A 19,222-nucleotide genomic window follows, 5' to 3' on the forward strand; every position below is an offset into this window, starting at 1 on the left:
TCTGATCAAAGTTGCAGTGCTATCGACTAATAAGCCTTTAGACACATACATAAACAATGTGTTTTGAGTGTAAACAAAGATGATGTTTAAAATGCATTGGAAACCATCACTTCTCATATGAACACTGGGTCCATTAAGTCTAATAAACCTTCTTCTTCTTCTTACCTCTATTTTGACCCCTACCAACTCTGAGGAGAGACTGCATAGGTGGATCATTAGTAACAAAATCCTTGACATTCATTGTTCACTACTTTACTCCAACATATTTCATGTAAATGCATCCCTAGACATTGAGGTACTTCCATCATAATTTGGGGAAAACGATGAATTGGCTCTCATTACTGTCCCAAGAGAAACAGATTTGGTATAGCTAATCACTGGTTTTACCATTTGGGGCCAAAGAACAATAGCCATTCCAGAAACAGATATCCCCACTACGGAGTGACTTCTATTCATTTTGTTGCATCATTGCTATGACAGAAACACACCATTGGAGTGTTTGTCCCAAAGATGCCAACAAGAAAATCCCTTTCCTAATTTTTCCCCTTTGTTTTGCTGTGTACACCGCGAAAAACACTATCCATCAAAGTCTTAGGACAGCTGATTAACATCTGCAGCAAAAGTCAAATCAGGTCAAATCTCCCTAGCACTCTTCACAAAACAAATGTAAATCCTGGCAAAAGCGAGAGGGAGCAAACTGATCGTAAAATTGAAGCCATGAGTCCACGGCTGTGCCAGGTTTTTTTTCATGTGTTGATGTGCAAAACACGGTTGAGCAGGAACCATTTGTGAAATCATGTGGCATTAGAGTCTTAGCCTGTGTTGTCATTTCAATATTTCTCCCCTATACACCAGTGAAACTCAGAGAATGTCTTTGTTTTACTGTCACTGTTCTCCATCTGTCCCCGGGCCCCGTTACACCCAAGACTTTGATTCAGTCGACAAACGGTGTGTATGTGCAGCAGCAGCAGCAGAGCGGGGTTTTTTTGTCCTGAGATGAACTCTGCAGCAGTCGTGGTGAAGGCTGCTTGCTGCTGACGGAGGGAAGAAACAGAGAGAGGGAGGGACGGAGGGAAGAGACAGAGGGAGGGAGAGCAAAAGACAGGGGAGGGTAAAAATCTGCCTGAAAGAAAAGAAGAGCGACACAGAAGGCGGACATGACAAATAAGAGAGAGAAGAAAAGTCTACGAGAGCCAAAGAGAGAAAAACCAAAAACAGAATAAACAGCACGTGAGTGAGTGACACGAGGGGAGAGAGTGAGCCACGAAAAAGAAGAACAATGGAAAAATTGTATGTAGGCACAAAAACAAGACAGGAAAATGAGAAAAAGCAATGGGGCAAAGACAGGAGGAAGAAGAAAATACAGATAGGGACAGGCAAGAGAAAGGGGCTATTGCAAGCAAAGACATGAAAAATCTCAAAGGAGAATGGCCAAGACTAAGAAAGATAAAGCTAAACAAAAGGATGGGGGTAGGGGAAACACAGTGGTCTGCGAGAGAATGGCAGAAGAAAATTCAAACCTGAAAGCAAGTGAGCAAGGCATCAAAAACAGCAACAAAATAAATAAAAAAATATAATAAAATAAAGGAAACAGAGCCAAAGAAGAGAGAGAGCCAGGTACCCAGAGGGAGAGAAAGAGAGAACCCTTGCCAACTGTGAAATTTCCTCAACTCCTGGCGATAATAGCTCTGCATAATAAGCCGATTTAGCAGCTCAGTACCAATAAAACACCCAGGTGGTGCTCACTTTTCTCAGCTTGACGGACAAATGCTGTGTTTCAAGCAAATCTGCTTCTCATTGTTCTATTCGTGCTATGCTCGTAATGTTCAGCTGCTGTAAAACTGAAGAAAAAGGCGCTTTAGTTTAGGGTCACATGGTGTCAGTGATTTTTGTAGAGTAGATAAAGATTAACATTGTCGTGCTGTGTTTATTGGCCTGCGTGCTTGATATGGTAGGACACTGAGATGCTGGTTAGAATGGACTTTTAACATAAATTTATGTGGTATTTTTTAATGTCAGCAACTCTAAATCTCCTACTTTTATTCCATTAACATTATCATTTATGGATGCTTATTTTTGTTTTTTCATGTATCTTTCTTTATATGAACTGGATAAAACACCTTTTGAGATTCTTAGAGATTTCACTGCTGTTGTAATTAGAGGGGATAGCTAGACATGCATACAGTGACATGCTAATGTTTGGCAAGTATAATAGTTATCATCTTAGTTTAGCATGCTAGCAAGCTAACATAATTAGAAAACAAACCATAGCTATTAGCTAATGATGGAGTCAGATGAAATGATAGTCCACATTTTTGACATCAGCATGAACGTGTACTAATTTTCAGTGTTTTCCCATAATTGCTGAGACATTAAAATCTATAAATAGTTTTACTTTGTGGTTAGCCTAAATGAGGCAGACGATCACCAGTGGCATTAAGACAGCAGTGAACTGATTGGAAAGCACTGATGTATGTGCACAGTATTGTGACACTGCACCTAGTTCATGCTTAATGGAAATAGAAATTTTGACTTACTGGTGGCAGGAGATAAAAAGTTATCAAGACATCAAGTTTTTTCTTAACGATTTGTCCAACAGCTGCAGGCTCAGTAGAGGCTTAGAGTAAAAATAGGACCGCATCCTGCTTGTAACTGGGAAAAATCTGAGTTTGCTTGGTGCAGCATTGGATTTATTTGGAGTCAGTGGTTGTAGGGACTATCTGGTTGCCCAGAGGTTCAGTGTGCAATGCTCTCAACTTCTGGTGGGAGGCATCATATCTCCAAACAATCACAGTCTGACTGGGACTGACTGCAAATACTTTCAGATAGATCGTCAAAGGTCTACAAAGAATTGTCATCTAATTTATAAACTTTATATAAATTTATAAGCAGACAGATTGTCGACACATTCAATCCGAGTCAGTCTGCACTGATGAGCTCCGTTCTTCTCTTTGCAATAGGGGACTCAACTCAATTGGTTGCCAAAGGCTTGTACTCTGGTTACATCTACCTCACTATTTGGGGAGAATTCCTTTCTAATGTATGAGGTTCTGGACTAATTGCAAGTAGTTATCACCATCAGGGCTGGACTGGGACAACAAAACAACCCTGGCCAATATCATGCATACATGCATTATGTATATGTTTCATTTTGTTTGATTATTGATATTGAAACAGTTTTTCTTTTTAATCAAGTTGGTACAATTGTTGTTAGGTTAGTTCTTAGTTGCACTGCACTACAGCGTGTGACAAATTACACTTTAGCTGTTAGGAGTGACTCGTAATCAAAGCAGCCATTCATTTTACTTTAATCCTTGACTCTCTCCCTTCCTAATTATGTCCCTCTTTTTTCTTACCACGTTAATTCCACCTTCCTGTGTCTCTTCCTAGCTCTCTTGTCGGGACTGCGGTCCTTCCTCCTGTGCTTCTCCACGGCTGGCGCTACCAGCAGCCTCCTGTGACTCAGAGGGCTTGTTACTAGTTGTTGCTGATACTTTAGGTGACGGTGCAGCAGCAGCCCCAACAGCTAACATATCAGGGTCTTTTTCTGTCTCAGCTTTGCAGCTCCACCTTTTCGCCACTTCTTCCACACTAAACTCTGTTCTACGAGGTGCATGAGTACACATCAAACATAGGGGAAGACCCGGTTGTGTTAAAGAGATTTGATTGGGCAATAGTGGTTGTAATGAAAATGGGCCGGTGCACAGCAGCCCTTCTACTGACCCATCAGCCCAAAAGTATGTCGGCCCACCTGGGAAATGCCCAGTATGCCAGATTAACAGTCCAGCCCTGTTTACCATCATCACATTATAACCAGATTGCATATAAATGTCAACTTGACCCCATTCAAATGCAAACTGATAGCAGACTGAATCCCATTTTATTGCCATCTTAAAATACCAAAGTTGCATTGAAGACAGCAACTGACAGACACAACAAGAAGAGGATTGCAAAAACTTTTCTTCATGCTGCAGCCTCCAAACCCTGTTTTCTCTAATGTAACTAACGTAACAGCAAAAATGTTCATTTCCTAAAGAAATAGGAAAAAAAGTAAGAGGATCACCAGAGTTGTTAGGGTTCATCATATGGATACTATAAACTGTGGAAAATTTGAAACAACTGTAGACAACGATGATGCATCAGCTCATTGGCACTGCCTTTTATAGAAAATCTTGCTGTTAACATATGCTAAAAAAATCATATTTCTTGCTGCAATCTTTATAAATATTCCTAAGAAAAACCTATTTACTGCACCTTATTCTAAAAATCATATGTAATTCTGCTTAGCACTGCACAGTCTGCCCTTGGAAAATAAGCCTTTAGTTTCTTTGTCCCTTAGAAATGGAATAACAATCAGCAAACTGTTGAACTTGGCAAACTTGGTTTCTCACAGTTTCGACTAATGAAACACAGCCTAAAGCTAAATGTAGCTGAATACTTGTTTAAATCCCTGCTTTATTTTCAACTTTTCCTTTTGATTGTTTAACGTTTATACTGTATTCACTATTTGCTTTGTAATTTTTTTGTAGCTCTCATAACGACGCCTTGTTTTACTAAATATTGTTTCATATATTGTTTCACTGTGTCACTGGGTAGATATTTTGGTCTTACAATTCCCAGCTGTTTCTTACAGATTCCACTTTCCCACATATCACCACTGCCTGATGCAAACCTCTTAACTCCAATAAGGATGAATTGTAACATTACATGCCCCTGCGTGGCCTGGGAAAGTTCACCGACCTCCTGGGTTTACGAAACCCTCACAAAAGCACCAACTGTTCTCAAAAATGTCTCGTCTTCATGGATGTAAACAATGTCATTTTTCTTACTTCCTCAAAAGCTGACATTTTGGAGATTTGGTTTGCATCTGAAAGTGACTATGATGGAAAGAGAGCACGGAGCTGTGAAATCCTGAGCTCTCTGCTTAACAGACAGCTGCTTTTGTCTCATACCTGAGTATCTCGGTCTGTGAAGCTATAGTCTTTTTATTATGTAGAGCTTGGGTCCATTTATTGTCCTTGGCTTCAGCCATAATGATTAATGATGCTTAGTATGGTGGTGCACTATTGTAAACTCACCCAAGCTCAAAAGACAGGTTCTTTAGAGTTTTTGTGTCCTCGCAGCCAGACATTTCAACTTTAGATTGTACCATCAGGTGTGTTACTTATCCTGTTCAGTGTTTAGTGAAAGTGGAACACCTGTGTGCACGCTGGACCAGTGGGTTGAGTTTCAAAGAAGAAAACAGGTTTTCCGGCGAGAGTTGATGAAAGCTTTTCATCCACGATCCTTGATGAGAGACTGTGGGGATTATGTAAACAGGCAACAAAGAGGAATACAGTATGTCAGTAATCTCTCATTCTGCAGCTTTGTTGGCCATGAGGTGCTGCATTGTTGTTGAGCGGAGGCTGCTTTGAAAGCTGCCTGTTTTTAAGCGCAGGCTTTTATCTAAAATATGAATTCAACTTTTCGGTTGAAACTGCGCTGTGACACATAAAGGAGCACACTTATTTTTTTTCAAATAAAACCATTTTGAAATTGTACCTTGTATAAGACGTGCATTCATAAAAAATGCATTTAGTGCTTTGCTGGATCTAAGAGCTGTATACTGTATGCATGTTTTAAATGCCTCGGTTGTGAAAGCTTGATGAATGTACCCGTTGCCCACCTGCTGCTGGACTGTGCTGACACAAATTCAAACTGGAATGGTCTTTTTTAACTGAAACTCTTCATGATTGAACTGTTGCCAGTAAACAGTATGAAATTCAGCAGGCTTCCTTGTCACAACAGGGTCCGAAACCAGCTTTGCGATTACTGTTTGTTAGCTTTGTGGGAGTATGAGTGAGATTTATACTAACATAGTAGTGCACAGTGTGATCATAATGTACGTGCAGCAGGATGATGGGATTTTAGATCCATATCTCTGGCTCAAATACTACTTTTGGGGGTTTAGAGATGTCTGTCTTTCAAACCCACTTGTGGGGTTGTTGGAGCTAAAAATCTTGCAAATTTAAGTGTGCTTCTATGAATTATGGCTGATCACGTGATGTTTGTAGGAAAGAGGAGTGTGAAATAGGCTTACACAGCCTGTTGTTGAGTTTCCATTGCATACATGGCTGCCAGCAACTAGCCATTAAAGGATGGGTTCGGATGTGTTTTTGGTGTTTGTAGCACAGTATTAATTTGCCATTTTTACAATATGCAATGTTAATTAAATCAAGAAGAATCTGCTTTCCCAAGTTATGGTCTATTTATCATGACATTCCCTATTTTTGTTTCCATAGCCACTGCTGGCAATAACATGTAGGTTTGTTCATGTGATAAATTGTGGGATTAGAGCTAGTGTTTCCCTGCCAAAAAAAGATACCCATTTGATCTGGCTAACTCAGTTTATGTGTCACTTCAGCCACGAAGAGTGGGAGCTAATGCGCACATTTGCACAAGGGTTTCATTATCTAGTGCCCATGTGTATGTTGCTATTCTTTGGTCTGCAACTGACCGAAACTAAACTTTGACCTGCACTGATTTTTTTATTTTTTTTGTAAATTCTTGCTACGTCACATGATTGTAATGTAGAGCATAGTGTAGGTACAATAATGCAGTCATGAGGTTTCTTGCAAAATTGGTCATTTATTTATTTTATAAGCAAATCCTGTTGATTGCAGCCTGTTTACCAATATAAGTAATTATATTATACGTAATATTAAAAGAAAACTGACATAGAAACATCTACAATCACTTTTTGGCACAAAACCTGCAATAAAATAGCTGGTGACAGGAAGTGGGCAGGTCCTAAGACGAACTCACTTTTGAGGCAAGCGATTAAGATAATGTAGCGGGCCAGGGCTGTTCGGGGTTTGTTCTGACAGTTATGTTTTGTTGCCATGGTGACAGGTGATGCGCTCTCTTGGCGACTGTGTGTTTTTCCGGGTGAGAGAGCGCCTTTTGTTTTGTTTTTGTTGTGCTAGTGCTGCTGAGCAGTTTGCTAGCGGCAGCTGTTCTCCCGTTAAATCAAAATAAACGGCTGTGCTTCCTGGCTAACACGGCGGGAAGCAAGACCGAACGAAACCTCTGTCTCCTCCTTGTCTGAGCTCGCCACATTGGTGTCAGAAGTGGGATAGCTCACCCTTGCCGTAATGGAGAGAGACATTCGGAGGCTGGAGCAAGCTGTCGAGGAGAGCATCCGCTGCTTGGGAAGCTGGCGATTGAAGAGAGAGGAAGCGAGTGGCCATGTAAGTCCCCCGACGGGTCCCGACGGCGCAAGCGCACCGCGGCGGCGGCCCGTCGCGACAGACGCTAGGGCAATGCTTCATGGGCTGCCTCTGTCGACCGACACACCGAGCCCCCAACCGCGAGCAGTTATGCCTACAACGCCAGCTAAGGTACCGAAATACAACGGGCTAACCCCGCTAGAGCCCTACCTCTCACAAGTTCGGCTAGCCGCAAGGCATAGTGGCTGGAGCGAGGAGGAGGCTGCTACACACCTAGTGCTAGCATTGGAGGGAGATGCACTGCAGGTACTCCTTGACCTAGCCCCGGCAGAGCAGCATGAGCTCCAGGCCCTCACCGTGGCACTCGAGAGGCGATTCGGGCAGCGGCACTCCACTGATCAGAGCAGAGAGCAGCTGACCAACCGGAGCCGTCGGCCGGGGGAGAGCCTGGGCACCTTTGCAGCGGACGTGTTGCTGTATGCTCTTCGTGGCTACCCGGAGTTCCCAGCAGCAGCCCGTGAGGAGCTTAGCCTGCATGCTTTTCTGCGAGGACTTTTTCCAGAGCGACTACGCCAACACGTCCGCCTGGCCATGCCTCAAACTCTCCGTGAGGCGCTCCTTGAGGCTGAAAGGGCCGAGCTGGTGCTCACCTCGCAACCTAACCAGCAGGTGCCCCCCCCAAACTACCCCCAAATCAGAGTCGCAGACTGCGACGGGGAGGGGGAGGTCGCGGAGATATGCCAGCTGCAGCCCTCAGTGCCCCAGAGGCGTCCTTGTCGACCGACCGACCGCTGTTACCAGTGTGATGAGCTTGGCCATGTGCCCAGCACCTGCCCCGACGGCCAGAACTACGCAGCCTCAGGGAACGGGGTGGGAGCGGTGTAGCGAGGGGACCACCGCTCCAGCGTCCTGTCCCCCTCCAAGGACGATACACGGTGGTGGGCCGAGTTGGGCACCTCAAGGGACTCTACCTGAGCTGCTGTGTTGAGGACCAGCCATGGCGGGCCCTGGTGGACACGGGGTCTACCATTTCCCTAGTACGACCTGGCGTGCTCCCTGGAATGTCCGGGCCATTGGTGAAGGGTTGGTCGCCCACCGACACCCAGCTGATGACAGTGACGGGGGAGAGAACTGATATGCGGGGGAAGAAACCGTTGCAGATCCGAGTGAAGGATCTGGAGCTGGTGACGACTTCTGGCTTGCTGACATTCAAGTCCAGTACATCATCGGCCTTGATCTGCTGACAAGCTGGGGGGCCTGCGTCGACACCGCAAAGCGGGCTATCACTCTTGGCACAGAGACTCTTGCCCTCCAGTGCGGTCAAAAGCAGGGAGCGGAGGAGACCAGAGCCAGACGAGACAGGCGTCGGGCAGCTGCCGCTCAGCAGATTTCGGGTGCCGGTGGCTCCAGGTCATCTCTACTCACCTCAGCCCCGGCCTCTCAGCCCGACAAATCTCCCTCGACCGAGACAACCGAGGCTGTTGGTGACCTGTGGCAGCGCAGCAGCGTAGGTCTCAACGTTGATCAGCGCCAGCGGTTGAGGTGCCTCCTGGACGAGAAGGTGGACATCTTTGCCGCCAGTGACAAAGACTGCAGGCAGACGGGGCTGGTCCAGCACACCATCGACACCGGCTCTGCTCAACCCATCCGTCTGCGCCCACACCGGCTGCCCCTCTCAAAACGGCAGGTGGCGGAGGAAAAGATCCGTGAGATGGCTGCGGCTGGGGTGATCGAGCCGTCCAACAGTCCATGGGCAGCACCCGTGGTCCTGGTGGGGAAGAAGGATGGCAGCCCGAGGTTCTGCGTGGACTTTTGCCGTCTCAATGCAGTCACCAAGAAGGACTCGTGCCGCGCCCACGGATCGACGAGGCCCTAGATTACGTCACCGGCTCCAGCTGGTTCAGCTCCCTCGACCTACGCAGCGGTTACTGGCAGGTGGAGCTAGCCCCCGAAGCAAGGCCTAAGACTGCATTCACCATTGGACAGGGGCTGTGGCAGTTCAGGGTCATGCCATTTGGGCTCTGCAATGCACCAGCGATGTTTGAGAGGCTGATGGAGAGGGTGCTCGTGAACATCCCTCGTAGCCGCTGTGTTGTGTACCTGGATGACCTGTTGGTGCACGGTGGCGACTTCGACAGTGCACTGTCTCACCTGAGCGAGGTCTTCAGTGCCATCCGTCGAGCTGGGCTGCGGCTCAACCCTGCGAAGTGCCGGCTGTTGGCGAGAGAGACTACGTTCTTAGGCGATGTGATCAGCGCTCAAGGTATCGCCACTGATCCCGCAAAGGTGGCTGCGGTCCGGGACTGGCCGACTCCCTCGAACGTCAAAGAACTGTGGAGCTTCCTGGGCCTAGCCTCCTACTACCGTCGGTTCATCAAGGGGTTCGCGACGATAGCCAGCCCCCTCCACCGCCTGACTGACAAGGGCCAGCCGTTTGGCTGGGGTGATGCCTGCGCTGTGGCTTTTGCACAGCTGAAGGAGGCCCTCACCAGAGCCCCAGTCCTGGCCTACCCCGACGCCCGGCAACCTTTCATTGTGGACACTGACGCTAGCAATGTAGGAGTCGGGGCGGTCCTTTCCCAGCAGGACGAGGCCGGAGTGGTGGCATACTTCAGCTGTGCTCTGGGGCGAGCCGAGAGGAACTACTGCGTGACCCGGCGGGAGCTGCTGGCCGTAGTGCTAGCGGTGCGGCACTTCCGGCCATACCTGCACGGCTGCCGGTTCCTCCTGCGCACTGACCATGCATCTCTGACTTGGCTCCTGAACTTCAAACACCCAGAAGGTCAGGTGGCCCGCTGGCTGGAGGTCCTTCAGGGCTACAACTTCGAGATCCAGCATCGGGCAGGTCGACAGCATGGCAACGCTGATGCCCTCTCCAGACGGCCCTGCATGGCCGTCGAGTGCCGCTACTGTCTGCGACAGGAGGAGCGGGCTCAGGAGGCGCTGGGGGTGGCTACTGCTCAGGCCACAGCCAGCGGAGGGGGATGGCTCCCATTGACCACGCAGCAGCTGAAGCGGGAGCAGGAGGCCGACGCAACGTTGGTTCAGGTGGGGGCCTGGCAGGAGGCGGCGCAACGCCCAGACTGGACGGGGGTGTCGGGACAGGAGCCCGAAGTGAAGGCCTACTACTCCCAGTACAACAACCTGGAGACCCACGACGGCCTCCTGTACCGGAGATGGCGGGCCCCCGGTCAGGGCAGAGATCTCCTGCAGCTGTTGGTGCCTCGGTCGCTGCGGTCGCAGGTGCTCAAGCTTGTCCACGGCTCGGTGGGGGCCGGCCACTATGGGAATGCCAAAACTCTCCGCCGCCTCAGGGGACGGTTCTACTGGCCTGGCTGTCGACGGGATGTGGAACTTCACGTGCACTGCTGTGACACCTGCACGGCACAGAAGGGCCCGACTCAACGCTCCACTGCCTCCCTTCAGCAGTACCTGGTGGGGCCCCCGATGGAGCGAGTGGGAGTGGACGTCCTAGGGCCTTTCCCTGTTACGGAGTCAGGGAACCGGTATGTGTTGGTGGCTATGGACTATTTCACAAAGTGGCCGGAAGCCTACGCGGTGCCGGACCAGAGTGCAACGACGACGGCGGAGAAGCTGGTGGAGGAGATGTTCACCCGTTTTGGGGTCCCGGCTGAGCTCCACAGTGACCAGGGGCGTAACTTCGAATCAAAGGTTTTCGGGGAGATCTGCCGGCGGCTGGGGGTGGAGAAGACGAGAACCACACCACTCCACCCGCAAAGCGACGGCTTGGTCGAGCGCTTTAACCGCACGCTGGCCACCCAGCTTGCCATTCTCATCAGCCGTCACCAGCGGGATTGGGACCGACATCTGCCCCTGGTCCTTTGATCGTATCGGACTGCAGTCCAGGAGTCCAGCCAGTGCACACCTGCCGCTTTGATGTTTGGGCGGGAGCTCCGGACGCCTGTGGATCTGGTGTTCGGGTCCCCCCCCGAGCCGGAGATTGACGGTGGGCCAGAGATGGACTACTACAGGAGGCTGAGGGAGTGGCTGCAGGTGGTTCACGACTACACCCGCCAGGCCCAGGCCAGCGCGGGAGTACGACAAAAAAGAGCCTATGACACCAAGTGCTGGGGGTTCGTGCCTGGCGACAAGGTTTGGGTGTACTGCCCGGTTCGCAAGAGAGGAGTGTCCCCCAAATTCTGCAGTCACTGGCAAGGGCCGGCGGAGGTCGTGGAGCGGCTAACAGAAGTGGTGTACCGTATCCGCATGCCGGGCCTGGGGCGCATGGTGGTGTTGCACCAGGACAGACGCCGGGGCAGGGGATGCTGGTGGCACCCCATGTTCTGATCCGAGTGGTTTTTCCCCCGCCGGTGGAGATCGGCCGGTGCGCCAGAGGAAGACACCTGGACATTTGCAGGACTTCGTGTGGGGTAATGGGGTTGTCGGGGACGACTGACCCCTTAGGTGGGGGCTATGTAGCAGGCCAGGGCTGTTCGGGGTTTGTTCTGACAGTTATGTTTTGTTGCCATGGTGACAGGTGACGCGCTCTCTCGGCGACTGTGTGTTTTTCTGGGTGAGAGAGCGCCTTTTGTTTTGTTGTTGTTGTGCTAGTGCTGCTGAGCAGCTAGCGGCAGCTGTTCTCCCGTTAAATCAAAATAAACGGCTGTGCGGAGGGAAGCAAGACCGAATGAAACCTCTGTCTCCTCCTTGTCTGAGCTCGCCACAATAAGATAAGAGATAAGATAAGATAAAACTTTATTAATCCCTCGGGTAGGTTCCTCTGGGAAATTCGGTTTCCAAAAGCATAGCACCGACAGAAGTTACAGAACGTGAGCAGAATATTATATATATACACATATATAAATACAAACATATATACAGTTAAGCCCAAAATTATTCATACCCTATGCAAAAATTGCTAATTCCATATTTTTGTCTGTGAAAAGAAGGACTGAGAAAACTTTGGTTTCAATCCATTTTAGTTATGGCAGATTACAAACCAATACACCAAATCTGGTTTCTTTGCTGTTGACTTAAAGGTTACATAATCAACATTTTAGGTTTTTATGCATGTCCATAATTATTCATACCCCATGATTAATAGTCAGTTGCATAGCCTTTGTTTGCAATGACAGCTTGCAAACGCTTTCGGTAGTTGCTGATCAGGTTTCTGCAGACTTCAGCAGGGATTTTGCCCATTCCTCTTTTGCAAAGGTCTCCAAGTCATTGAGGTTAGAAGGTCTTCTTGCTGAAACTCGTGTCTTAAGCTCCCTCCACAGATTTTTGATCGGGTTCAGGTCTGGGCTCTGGCTTGGCCACTCCAAAACAGTCACATTATTGTCCTTTAACCATTTCTTGACTACTTTTCGCTGTGTGCTTAGGATCATTGTCCTGCTGGAAGATCCACTGCTGCCCCAGATCAAGTTTTTCTGCTGACTGCTTGATGTTTTCCTCCAATATCTCCATGTACTGTTCCCTTTTCATGATGCCATTCACTTTGATTAGATTGCCAGGCCCACTGGCAGAGAAACATCCCAAAGCATAATGCTTCCACCACCATGCTTGACTGTTGGGACTGTGTTCTTGGTTGAACGCTTCACCTTTCCTTCTCAAAGCGAAGGCCACATCCCTGTGGCCAAAAAGCTCCATTTTGTCTCATCAGACCACAGCATCGACAACCAAAAGCTTGCATCCTTGTCGATATGTGCTTTTGCAAAGGCTAGTCTGGCTTTTACATGCCTAGGCTGGAGGAGTGGAGTCTTCCTTGGCCGGCATCCACGGAGGCCCTCATTGTGCAATGTGCGTTGGAGTGTCTGCCTTGATAGAGTCACTTAAGTTTTCAGGATAGCTTTGGTGGTGATCCGAGGATTATTGCTGACCTGTCTCACAACTTTTCTTGACAATCTTGATGTCAACTTTGGTTTCGCCACGCCCTTGAGATTCTCTACAGTGTGGAACTTCTTGAACTTGGTGATAATGCTCTGAAAGCCACTGGCACTTGAAATTGCTTTCCTATAGCTTTATAGCCTTTACCATCCTTGTGTGCATTCACAATGCGCGACCGAAGGTCTTCACTCAGTTCCTTCTTCTTCGCCATGTCAATGGTTTGACTGTTGACCATGAAGTGAGAATGAATGCACACAGTCACTGAATTTATTTCAGTTTATGACATAACAGGGTGCAAAAGGGATTGCATAAGGGTAGTGGGTTAAGGTTTGGCATTAATAATGATGACCCCTACTTTTGACACCCAACAATAGCTTAAACTCCATGATCATTCTATGATCATACAGGGTATGAATAATTATGGACATGCATAAAAACCTAAAATGTTGATTATGTAACCTTTAAGTCAACAGCAAAGAAACCAGATTTGATGTATTGGTTTGTAATCTGCCATAACTAAAATGGATTGAAACCAAAGTTTTCTCAGTCCATCTTTTCATAGACAAAAATATGAAATTAGCAATTTTTGCATAGGGTATGAATAATTTTGGGCTTAACTGTAAATAAAATATATGAAAGGGATAAATAGAATAAATAGGAATAAGAATACAAGGGAATTGCACATTTCAAGTATTGAAGTCTATTGCACCGTTTACTATTAACAAAAAGTATTGCACAGTGAAGTGAAGAGGCACTACAGCTTAGTTGTCCCGCCCTCCTTTGTCCTCCTGTTTCCCCTCCCTCTCCCCTCCAGAGAGGAGTTAAACAGTCTGATGGCGTGTGGGACAAAGGAGTTTTTAAGTCTGTTGGTTCTTGTCTTGGGGAGAAGCAACCTGTCACTGAACAGACTCCTCTGGTTGTTTATGGCCATGTGCAGAGGATGCCCAGCATTGTCCATAATTTCCAGCAATTTTTTTAGTGTCCTTCTCTCTGCCACTGACACCAGAGTGTCCAGCTTCATGCCGACCACAGAGCCAGTCTTCCTGATCAGTTTTTCCAGCCTGGATGAGTCCTTCTTTGCTGTGCTGCTCCCCCAGCACACTACAGCATAGAAAAGTATTCCAGCAACCACTGACTGGTAAAACATCCTCAGGAGCTTCCTGCAGATGTTAAAAGACCTCAACCTCCTGAGGAAGTACAGTCGGCTTTGGGCTTTTTTATACAGGTGCTCTGTGTTGCATGACCAGTCCAGTTTGTTGTCCACCCACAGCCTGAGGTACTTGTTGACCACCTCCACCTCCTCTCCCTCTATCTGAACCGGCAGTGGACCTTCTCTGGACCTCCTGAAGTCCACAACCAGTTCCTTGGTCTTTGAGGTGTTGAGTTGCAGGTGGTTTGTGTGACTCCATGTGACGAAGTTCCTCACCAGACTTCTGTACTCCTCTTCCTGATCATCCCAGATACACCCCATGATGGCCGTGTCATCTGCAAACTTCTGAATATGGCATAATTCAGAGTTGTAGCAGAAGTCAGAGGTGTACAGGGTGAAGAGAAGAGGGGACAGCACAGTTCCCTGTGGTGCTCCTGTGCTGCTGACCACAGTGTCAGACATGATGTCCTTCAGCCTGACGTACTGTGGTCTGTCAGTGATTAAAGTGACAACCAATGAGAGCGCAGGATAACAAGTGATAGCGGTGACTAACATATGACAGGATAGTAAATCCATTAAGGGGTTATCTAGACTAGCTATCAGAGGTCAGCTTCAAAGCAATTCGTAGAGCAAATTACCTCCTGTGGGGATGCAGCTCAAAAAACAAGTTAACTATAGAACACTGAGTGTAAGATTTTAAGTTTTTTTCTTTGTATAGTGTCACTTTGAGGGACAATTGTTTTAAACAAACAAAAAAATTCATTTTCAAGCAGGATTTTGTAAAAATAAATAATAATAATTATTAATATGAATCAGTTAATTATTAATTGTGTGTCGCATAAAAATCATTCCCAGATAAGCTAAGATTAAAAATATTGTATGTAAAGAACAAGATCTACGCAAACTTCTTCAGAACAACATAACACATAAATGTAGCAGTTAATGCATTTAAAGTCTCTCTCTCTAACCAAATTGAAGCCATTTCCTCTTTGCTGTGTGCTGTGGGTTTGGAGAAAAATCACCTTTATTTCAGGTCACAGTTTTAACAAGGCTCGCAGGCTAGTAGTTCCAGTCAATCTAATTTGAACGCCACTGAGATGAAGGGCTCTGCATGGCTGCACTTGTGTCATTATAAAACTGGACGGACATATTTAAATACCCCATTGTAAAATTTCTCCACAAGTCTGCCACTTGGCTGCTTCTTCACCAAATCATTTCTGGCACTCATCCCAAGACGCCGACTATTTATACTTGTACAGATGCCAGTTTCCCAGAACAACAGTTAACATTTAGAGAATAAAACTGGTCTGACATGATGTAGAGTTGCACTCGAAGTCTGATTTCAATTGTTCAAATATAGGTTTGTACTTACACAGTCTGTCCAAGAGTCAACACAAATTCTTCGATGTGTTTACTCAAGTAAATTGATTAGTAAGAATGACTGTGTGGTGATGTTTACAAATTGCATGTAATTAGTAATGTAATCCACAAAGCAAAATCTGGCACATACTCATTCATCTCTGCACAAAAAGACGATTTGTTGAATGCATACAGTATTTTATTTTCCAGCAAAGCTTTGCTCATGTTAACGTCTCATAATTGAGAATACATCTAAAAATCCAACCTTTATTCGTTTTGTCTCACTAAGCTTTGAACAACTGAAAAGACTTTATCTCAAAAACCCTCTTCAAAGTGTATATTTTTGAAAATTGTATGCAGAAGTTGGAAAATACACAGCGTTAGCTTCATAGCATAAGTGCCTAAGTGCCTAACACAAAAACATGACTTAGGCAATTATGCTATGAAGCTAACGACAGATTAAAGCTCAACATATGTGATCACAGAGAAACTTGGAAGTAAGACACCAGCCACACACACACACACCTGCCAAGAAGAAATCTTTTTAGTGTTTGCATTCTTGTGAGGATTGCTGATCTCAAGACAAGCTGGGAAATATGTTCCCCACAAGGACACGAGAATTAGCAGCATTTTGTGATTCGACAGTCACCTTGAGCCAACTTAGATCGAAGTACACGCAGGTTTCTGTGAAGCCAAACAAGAAAGCTTGTAGCTAAAGTGCTAAACAGAGATCACATTTGCTTAAATGTGAATTCAGCACACACGTGGCTCTCAAAGGCATGCACTAGTTGAAGGCCATTGGGTTTAAAATACCTCTGGAACAAGCCAGCCACAACTGTCTCCATGTTGTGTATATTGTGAGGGAACTTGTTAGCGCTGTATCCAAAACAAGGGCATGGGTGGAGAGCAACCAGATGTGGCCACTGGCAGAGGGTTCATGAGGAGATCCTCCAAGCTTGGACAGTGCACACTGCATGACATCAGTACCAGATGGTTTATTCATTAACACCCACCCTCTCAAAACATACAGAGAAGCCTGTGCTGAAGGTCCAAAAGTCTAAATGGCACTTGAACGGCTATTTGATGCATTTTTTCATGACATTTTGGGTGGTGGCAGTTAAACCTAATTAGTCAATAGAACCACTTTGCTCAGAATTAACTCTTTGGTCCAAAGTTAAATCTTTTTGAAACACAGCTTAATGTTTTCACTGTACACTTTGCATCAATTTGGAATTTGAATAGGAGATAATTCATAATCAATAATCACAGCCAATGAATCCAGTAAAAGCACCGAGTTTCTTTATTGTGCAATTGCGTAAGATTAAATAAAAACACTCTTAATCAAATCTTTCAGCTACTTGTGTTAGAGCTCTCTTTCAGTTTGCTTTTAACTTGAATGAACGGAGTGAAATGCAGGAGAGGGGGAGGCCGTGATAGCACTTGGCACACTTGTCTGCTCCACTTCAGCTTGATCCATGTGTTGCGATGCCTGCAGTGTCCTGGTTTGGCCCTCTATATCAAATGACCAACAGTGAAGTAGGTATTAACAGCACATGCTGTGGTTTCACAGCCCCAATACAGCAGAGAGAGAGAGAAAGACAGAGAGAGGGGGAAAAAAAAGCCTTCGAAAGAATACAACAACATAATCATAGTGCAAATTTTTTCAGTTTCTGGTACATTCCCATAAATCAAATCTCTTTCCTTTGGTGACCTTTTTATTATCCATCTTGTGTTGGACCATTAACGGCCAACACAATCATTTCTGTCAGCATACTGGCCCCAACTATCTGGCCCTTCTACTATAAAAGGATGTGAAATGAAATAAACAAGCAAAATTTCTGTTTCAGCAGTAAAGCAAATATGTTTATTAAGCACTTTAATATACATCAGAAAATTCCACTTCATATAATACAGGAATTCTTTTTAAATGAAAGTTGAATGTACATGGTAAGCTATTTACAATCCAATCACTGACAGTCAAATCAAAGATGGCAGACAAAACACAGTCAAGACAAACAAGATAACTGCTTAATAAGACTATACAGTATGTTTTTCCAACACTGTTTCTAAACCAGGTCCTGCTTAGAATCCTTCTACCGTCCCTTCATGGCATACATTTGAGCTACTGTAGTACTGAAGAGCTGAGAGCTTTCACTAGGGCTTATAAGTGTTCGTGCATGCGATAGGCTTCTACTCCTCGATCCCAGTTCTTGGCAATATATAGCTCACTGTTAACATTATGAAAAGCCTGCAAAAAATATGACACAGCCTGTAAACGCTAACGCAGCTCCACGGAATTCATAAGAAACAGATGTTTCGGTTCCCTCAGTGTCACAGCTGAGCACCTCCTCCCCTCAATCTCCCACAGGGGTAAGTCCTGTCGAACTGATCCTCAGTGTCTCACAGGGAGGAGGCGGGGCAGAATATGCCCATTCAACTTTGGCTTTACAACTTTGCATTACAGACAATGTCACTAACAGCTAGTAGTTGTCTTAAGGGCTGAAGCCTTTGTGAGTCTGTGTGTCATGCCCCTGAAAAATCCAGCCAGGAATTAACTGAAAATGAACCACATGACAATACGGAAACAAAGCTTGGATTTTGTTTCTTGCGATGCAGTAGGTTATACATGTAACTGTGCTGACAAATGTATTTTTTAATCACTTGAAATTGCTGCTTTTAGCACCAAAATGGATTATTTAAATATTTTTTTAATGCACACAAAACAGGACGCACAACACAACAACAAACAAAAAAAAAGAAAGAAAAAAAAAAGAAAAAAAATCCCATAGGGACAAAATTATTATTTTTTTGTTTACATTTTCAATGAACCTCCCTCTTTCTTAGTTATTTTAATAATGCACAAACTTACATAGCCAACAAATTGGGAGTTCAAAATGACTGCAGGCAACGTCTGAACACAGCACCATGATAGAATGTAATGCAAAAACAAAAAGTGGCTTTTTTTCCCCCCAAAAAATAAATACACTTTCATATACTTGTGATGAAAATACCTATTGACATATCACACACAAAGTAAGTTTAACACGCTGCTCAAGGTTAACACAGATTATTTGGGGTCTCTAGAAAGGCAGACTATCAATGCGCTTACTTCATACCATGGCATCAGTTACTGTTATGTCCTCTGGTTTGTTTCATTGTACTCAGCAGTACATTGTTGTCAGTGTTTAAAAAGTAGAACAAACATTAATACAAAATAACAGCAAAAAGCATCGGTACGTTTTCTCAAACAGTTACTTAGATAAAACATGGATGGGATACGAGTGACTAGAACAAATGCATGTCTGTCATTTTACTCTTAAAAGTGCATACACTGTTTATTAAATAGCATTACATTAAATTAAGATGATAGTTTGCATGGATACATGGAGAAGGCTGTAACAGATGTAGGCACATTGAAGTATCAGTTCACATAAGCCTTAGGCAGAAAACAATCTTCCCTAGGTAACATTTTGAGGTCTCCCACTGATGAAAAGTAAAAAAAAGAAAGAAAAAGTTTTGTTTTTTTTAAAATGCAGATGAAAACAGTTGCTTTGGCACATTCCCTCCTCCGTCTGCATGACGAATGGCATTCAAGACATCTGAAATGGCACAGGAATGATTTGGGTTAATGCTTTGCTTGGGAGGCTTTCTTCATGCA

The 19,222-nt window shown here is 45.5% G+C and overlaps 1 protein-coding gene across 1 annotated transcript in view; it reads right to left on the bottom strand.

Moving 5' to 3' along the window:
* Positions 1 to 17,405: 17,405 nt before the first annotated feature.
* Positions 17,406 to 19,222, bottom strand: part of ankrd50 (ankyrin repeat domain 50) — a 38,664-nt gene continuing 36,847 nt past the window's right edge. The window contains exon 5 of the mRNA XM_031728608.2: positions 17,406 to 19,163. The gene's annotated coding sequence lies outside the window, so the exon portion shown is untranslated. The remainder of the gene's footprint in view (positions 19,164 to 19,222) is intronic.

This window comes from Oreochromis aureus, linkage group 2 (genome assembly GCF_013358895.1).
Source record: "Oreochromis aureus strain Israel breed Guangdong linkage group 2, ZZ_aureus, whole genome shotgun sequence".
Classification (NCBI taxonomy): Eukaryota; Metazoa; Chordata; class Actinopteri; order Cichliformes; family Cichlidae; genus Oreochromis; species Oreochromis aureus.